We start from the raw sequence: 7,563 nt of genomic DNA on the forward strand, positions 1-7,563 counted from the left end.
AAAGTAGCCTAGATAAAATTCTCTGGATACCCTAGGCATTTTTTCCCCCACCCAGGGGTCAGATAGCACAATCTGGGGACCGAGGAACTCACCCTGAGGGCCATGATGGCTCGCCCCGAGCCGAGGGCCAAAGACAGCCCGCCCCGGGCAGAGGGCTGTGCCAGCTCGCCCCAGGCTGGGGGCCGAAGACAGCCCGTCCTGAGCAGGGCGATACCCCCCATGCCCTGGCTGGTACACACCCCCTCTAATTGCCCCCACCCCAATCTGGTCCCCTCACCTGACCGAGTACTATGTGGCCAGGGACAGCATCTTCAATTCCAGCACCTCCACTTTTACCTCCCCCCCAATAAGTGGTCATACTATAATTTGAAGTAGGTGTCACTGCCCTCCCCCTTTATAATTGGCAAAGGGAACCTGAGAATTGTGAATAGACTTCCCCCAGGTCTAAACAGCTTTTGGCAGAAGCATGCAACAGATCAAAATATTGGTGCATTTAGGATGTCGGTCCTCTTGGACATGCTGCCACTGTTAAGTGTCATCAAGTAGACAATTCACAGTGACTTTCAACAATCCATTGTATTGGTGGTCATCTTCTCTGGCTGTCCAAGGAAACCCAAACCTGCAGGCAGCTGGACGCACATCCCCGTGTGGGCGGCCGGCGGGAGCCCGCCATCTCCCGTGCCTCATCTCGCACGTAGGCATCCCGTGGGCACGCGCCATCTCACGTGCAGGCGTCCAGCGGGTGTGCACCATCCCCCGCGCCCCCCCCACATGGGCAGCCAGCGGGCACGCGTCATCTCGCTGGTGACCTGTGGGCGTGCACCATCTCGTGCGTGGGAAGCCGGTGGGCGCAGACCATCTCCCGCGTGTCATCTTCCGCAGGGTTGGCTGGCGGGCATGCTTCATTTAGAGCAGGGGAGGCCAGTGGCTGCCCACTTTCCCTGCTGCTGCCATCTTGGATCCAAGAATTCTCCCCAGAACAAGTCCACTTTGCAGCAGTGTGGCGGCTCCTTGTACCAGTCTTGGGGAGGCCCGGTGCCTACCATCCATCTGAGGGAATCCATAGGTTCCAGGGGTGGGAGCCTCATGGAGCTGCTGTAGCGGTGCAGCGTGGTGTGGGCTCTGTGGGAGGAGGTTGGGGGCTGCGGGACTCACCCACTCACCCATTCCTCTTTGGGAATCCTTGAATTCCTGTTGTTGAGCCTCAATCTTCACTGAAGACCAGTCATCAACTGTTTAACTGTTCAATTATCAATAAACAGAAGTCTGTAGAAGGCTATAGTGGCCCTGTTCCAAGTGGTCTGCTGCTCCCGCAGCTCACCACGTTGTCTCCGCCTCTGCTGCCATCTTGGATCTCTCTAAACTGTGATTTTAACATAAGTTTATAGAAAAGTTGGATTTTTAGTCATTCATTGTTGCACATTTTCCTCCTTACCCTCTCCCTAGTACACCATTTTTTTAAAACCACATATTCATTCATTGTTGTATAATTTCCTCCCTCCCCCAGTTCACATTGCTATGTAGTTCTTATTCTGGACTGCTGTCATACAAATAATGACTAATCATATATTTCTTTTAAACAGTTCTTTCCTTCATCTCTTCTCATTTCATCATTATTTTTTGTGTGTGTACCATCAAATCAGATCTGACTGGTACAGGAGGAGATTGTCCCTCCTTCCCCGGCAGAGCATCTGGTGGATTCAAACCGTGCGCCTCTGGGATTGCAATGCAACTTCTTGCCACTAGGCCACCAGAGCCCTTCATCTGTTCTACTGCAGTGTTCATTATTTAGCCCCTCTTTTTTTTAGTTTCCCCCAATCCCTATGGCAGTTCTGTTTTACAAAAATGGCATTATGCAGTATTTGTCCTTTTGTGACTAAGATACTTCATTCAGTATTATGTCCTCCAGGGTCACCCATGTTGTGTAATATTTTATGAGTTCCTAGGTTTTTTTTTTTTAAAAATTATTTGTGTGTGTGTGTGTGTGTGTGTGTGTACCGTCAAATCAGATCTGACTGGTACAGGAGGAGATTGTCCCTCCTTCCCCGGCAGAGCATCTGGTGGATTCAAACAGTGCGCCTCTGGGATTGCAATGCAACTTCTTGCCACTAGGCCACCAGAGCTCCCCTCTAGTTTTTTTTATAGATAACTTTTTGAGGGACATCAGACGTTATTGCAAAAGCAAAATTAAATTTGGTAGTAAACTTTTAAGATTGCTTTTATATGTCTTATTTATAAATTTCTTTAAATTTTAAATGTTTCTCTCCCTGTTTTAATAATGTAATTAAATTGTTTTAGTTTCTAAATATCTCAAAAATAGAAAAAATAATATTAAGCTGTTGTTAAGTGCTATTGGGTCAATTTGTGCTATTGGGTCATAGCTACCCTTTGAACAACAGACAGAAACCTTGCTTATTCCTGTGCCGTTCTTAGCATCTTCAACATACTCAAGCCTATTGTTGGAGTCACTATCAGTCCAACTCTGAGGGAGACTATCTCTCTTGCTGGCCCATTTATTCACCATTTAAACTTAAAAGAGGTTCACAAGTTGCCATCGTTATTTCAGGAAATGTTTTTTCTAAATAGTTAAAATATTAGGTTAAATCTAAGTCAGACTTTCTCTTTCTTCTCCAGGGTTAATTATTCCCTTGTCAATGATGTGTCATTGTCATGATGAATTTATGCTCTGACTAGTTGGCATGCGAGTCCTCCAGCTGCTTTGCCGGAGAAGGAAGAGCAGCCTCCTCCTGTGTGATTTACTGCCCCTGAAAATCCACTGGAGGGTCAGCTATGGGTCAGTTCTAACTCAATGGCACACACAGACAACAATAACATGTGCACATGTCGCTGTGGTTTAGCAGTAAAGAATTGTACTGCCAACCCAAAAGCACATTGTTTGAATTCACCAGTTGTTCTTCAGGAGAAAGATGGGCAATTTCCTGGGATATTTACTGCTTCTGAAAACCAGTTGGAGGGGCAGCTAAGAGTTGGTTCATAACAGGGTTGGTATATAACTATAGCAACATACACATCCATGTAGAAAAGTGTACTATATATTGCTTTAAGCATGTAGGATTAATAAATAGTGTCACACTCAAGGTATCATACTGAGATTTAATTTGTTTTTACTTAATATGTTGTTGTCATTTTAGGTGCTTTTGGATTGAGTACGACTCATAGCAACCTCTGAATAGCAGATGTGAATCCTGTCCTGTCCTGTGCCATCCTCATCATCTCTAACGCACTTGAGCCCACTGCTGCAGTTACTATGTCAATCCACCTGGCTGAGGGTCTTCCTCTCTTCGGCTGACGCTTCACCTTTCCAAGCAAGATATTACTTTCCAAGAAATAGCCTCACTTAGCAACATGCCCAGAATATGTGAGATAGTTTTGCTATCCTTGACTCTAAAGAACACTCTAGCTGGTCTTCCCCAAGTCATATCTATTTGCGTTTTATGGCAATCCAAGAGATATTCAGTGTTCTTCTCCAGCACCATAACTCAAAGGCACTGATTATTCCTTGTCTAGTCCTGAGATGCACAGCAAGTGTTTGAAAGACCATGGTCTGAATCAGGACTCAATTATTTAATATAATAATTTAAAAATTTGAGTGCTTTCATGTGAATATATAATTCACTTGTTTTACTACAATGTGGAAGGCAGTATATGCATAAACCACATATTATTTATCCACATGCAAACTGATGGAGAATTAAGCTGTTCTTATTTCAGTTTTGTTTCATATTGCCTCAAAAAGTGATTTAATAAATGTAACTAAAGTCTTCAGTTTGTGTAGAACTTGTCCAATGATAACGTACTTTACTGTATAAGCTTCCACCAAAAGCTCAATAAAAATATTATTTTGGAAAGTGACGTGATATATATCCTGTGCTTTTATCCCTGTACACACCCAGGCAAATTTCTCTGGAGCAAAACAAACTAATCTTGCAAGTGGAATTGCTGAGTCACTGTTTAGACATCTTAAGGTTTTCTGGGGATTGCATAATTTCTTTGTAAGTGATTATACCTATTTATATGCTGATCATCAATTTAAGTCTTAGCCTAAATGAAGATAATAAAATTTAGTACTCTGTTTACAAAGGAAGAATGTGAGTTATTTTCTTTATTTTTGCTTAAATTTACATTTTCCTAGAAGTAGTTTTAAGTGTCTTTCTATATGTTTATCGACACTGGTTTTGTGTCCTCTGTAATATGTGGTTTAAAAAAAAATTTTTTTATTTTATTTTATTATTTTTGTGTGCGTGTACCATCAAATCAGATCTGACTGGTACAGGAGGAGATTGTCCCTCCTTCCCCGGCAGAGCAACTGATGGACTTGAACCGTTCACCTCTGGGATTGTAGTTGCAGCAATATGTTTTTTTTTTATATCCTTTATTTTTAATGAGCTGTTTACCATTTTTATCATTTCTTTGTAAAGAGTTCTTTATTTAGGAAACTCATCCTCACAAGTCTAATTTCAACTTCTGGTAACCCTATAGAATAGGACAGGATAGACTAGAACGGCCCTGTAGATTTTCTAAGACATCATCTTTATGTGAGCTGACTTTTTCACAGAGAAACTGATAGGTTTGAACCACCAACTGGACGGTTAGCGGCTGAGTGCTTAACCATTGTGCCATCAAGAGTCTTTAAAGATTTTGTTGCTGATTATAATCCTTCATTGGTTCTCTACCAACAAACACTTGCACTTGTGTGCAATTTATTCCTTTGATCATATGCTTTTGATAAATATAAGTTTAAAAACAAAAGTGTCTTATTCATCTGCTGTTAAGACTTACAGATACTATATTTTTGAATTTTAGAGACATTGATGCCTCTGAATTGTGATGTGGGTGAAGAATATTGGACATCAGAAGTTACAACTTGAATGCTCCTTTCGATCAAGGCTAGGTTAGGTTTTTGTCTAATTCTACGTTGAGGAAAGTCTGTGGTCAGGGACCTCTCCAAGTTATTGAAGAACAGTGATGCAAATTTGAGGACTAAGGTCATGGTCTTTTAAATCACTTGCTGTGCTGCTGAGAGCTGGACAATGAATAAGGATGACAGCAGAAGAACGGATGCCTTTAAACGGTGGTGTTGGAGTACTTCCCATAAATAACCAAAAGTACAAACAGATATGTCTTGGAGAAGGTGCAGCCAGAGTGCTCCTTGGAGACAAGGATGGTGAAGCTTCACTCACATACTTTGGGCATGTTGCTAGGAGAGGCTATTCCTTAGAGAAGAATATAATCCTTGGAAAGGTGCAGGGACAGCAAAAGAGAGGAAGATCTTCAATCAAGTGAATTGACACAATGACTGCAGCAATGTGCTTGGGTATGTCAGAGATTGTGAGGCTGGCCCAACAGAGGACAGGGTTCAGGTCTGTTGTTCATGCAACTTTGAGTTGTACTTGACTCACTCGCATGTAACCATAGCACAATGACTTTGGGCATATTATTAGGACAGTCCTGTGACTGGAGAAAAACATTGTGCTCGGGAAGTAGATGGTTAGCTATAAAGAGGAAGATACTAAACAAGATGTATTGACACAATGCCGTCTACGATGGGTTCAAGCATAATGGTGATTGTGAGAATGATACAGGACTGGGCAGTGTTTTACTGCATTGCACACAGGGTCACTGTGAGTCAGACCATCTGGATGGCACCTAACAATAACAACACCATCATACATATATCTACATACATATTCAAGTTGTTATTGCTGTTGTGTGTACCATTAAGTCAGAACAGACTCATAGCTGACCCTCCAGTGGATTTGCAGAGGCAGTTAATCACACAGGAGGAGAATGCCCATCTTGCTCCCAGCTGGCAGAGATGGACTGCATGCCTGCTGGTAATGTGAATCCTCACCACTAGACCACCAGAGCTCCCTTATGTCTCCCTTATTAAGTGTATAAATATGTGTTTATATGTATATATACATGCACAGGCTTTGGGTATGTGGCCAAGAGAGACTGCTCCTTGGAGAAGGACATCAGGCTTGGACAGGAGTAGGGACAGCTCAGGAGAGGAAGACCCCGGATGAGATGGATTGATACAGTAACTGGGGCAATGAGGGTTGGTATGTCAGAATTAGTGCGACTGGTTCAGGGCAGGGAAGGGTTCAGAGCTGCTGTACATAGGGTCACAGGCAGCTCGACAGCACACAACAACAACAACAACATATTTATATATGACATTAAGGGTTTATTGTTCTAAATGGCTTCCCTAGCCATTGACTGACTTTACCAGGTAAATGGGTGAGAATATACGGATAGGACTTATTAGCCTGTCCACAAGAGGATTGGTTAATCTTGCCATACACAAGGTGATTGGATGGTCTTGCCATTAAATTGAGCAAATCCAGAAGCAGAATTTCAGAGTCTCTACCAGCAAAGAAGAAGCAAGCATGCAGTGTGTGCCCTTTGGGAGGAGAATTTCTTGCACCAGTTAGACCTACAGCAGCAGCAGCAGCAGCAGCCGTGGCTAAAGCAGAAGACGAGAAATGAGATGAGGCCATAAGATGGAGTTGACCTTGGGACTGCTACTCCACAGAAAAACCAGAACTAAGAGCCTTCGCTCATGTTTTTGGAAGACAGTGTTGGGGAAAGTCATAATTGGCAGGATTGACCTAAATCAGTGAGGCTTAAGGCTGAGATGCCTGTAAGCACATTTTGGAAGCTGAATACAATAGTATTCTGCTACTAATCTGAATTACAGACTTTTGACTTCCCTGATAATGGTTTTATGTGGTCGGTGAGCTGTCACAGCAGATTTTGAACCCAATTAAGCAGTAAGACTGGTGTTGGGAGGAGTAGAAAGATCTAGGTGTGTGTGGGACCTCATGGGAACTGGTTTTGTGTTGTTGGTGTTGTTTATAGGGATAGTTCTCCTTTGTAGAGTTGGTAAAGGTCAGATATGGTGGTTTGTCCTCATGTGGCCCTTGCTTTTTTACAGTATATGTATACATGTATGTTTTTATATGAATATGTATTTTGCATAATTACATACACATCCATACTTTTACGTGTATATAGTTTCTACATACTTATGGATGCTCTTGCATGTGATATTAATGATAATGTTCAGTAGTTTTCACATTCTTTTGGATCACCTTTCTTGGAAATGGGGAAAAAGTGGAACTCTTCCAATCTGTTGCCAAGACAGCTATCCTCCAAATTTCCTGGCATGGACTGGTGAGCACATCAAAGGCTGCATCTGTAAATCAAAACTAGTCAATTGTTATCCACTTGATCCTTGAGGCCTTGCTTTTTGCCAGGTCTTGAATGCAGCTTCCACTTCCTCTGGCTCCTGCTCATATGGCACTTCCTGGAAATTTTCATTGTCAGTTCTTTTTCATACAGTGACTCTATGCATTCCCTCTATCTTCTTTTGATGCTTTCTGGTCATTCAGCATATTGTTCATGTTATTGCTGTTATGTGGCTGTTGGGTCAACTATGGTTCATAGGGACCCTTTGTACAATAGTTCTGAATCCTGTTCTATGCTGAGCCAATTTCACTATCTCTGACACACTTGGTCTCATTACTTCAATTATTGTGT

At 42.5% G+C, this 7,563-nt stretch overlaps 1 pseudogene; it reads right to left on the reverse strand.

Moving 5' to 3' along the window:
• Positions 1-7,563, reverse strand: part of LOC102859467 — a 14,198-nt pseudogene that overhangs the window by 5,372 nt on the left and 1,263 nt on the right.

This window comes from Elephantulus edwardii, unplaced genomic scaffold, assembly GCF_000299155.1.
Source record: "Elephantulus edwardii isolate Elephantulus edwardi_28Jun2011 unplaced genomic scaffold, EleEdw1.0 scaffold00137, whole genome shotgun sequence".
Classification (NCBI taxonomy): Eukaryota; Metazoa; Chordata; class Mammalia; order Macroscelidea; family Macroscelididae; genus Elephantulus; species Elephantulus edwardii.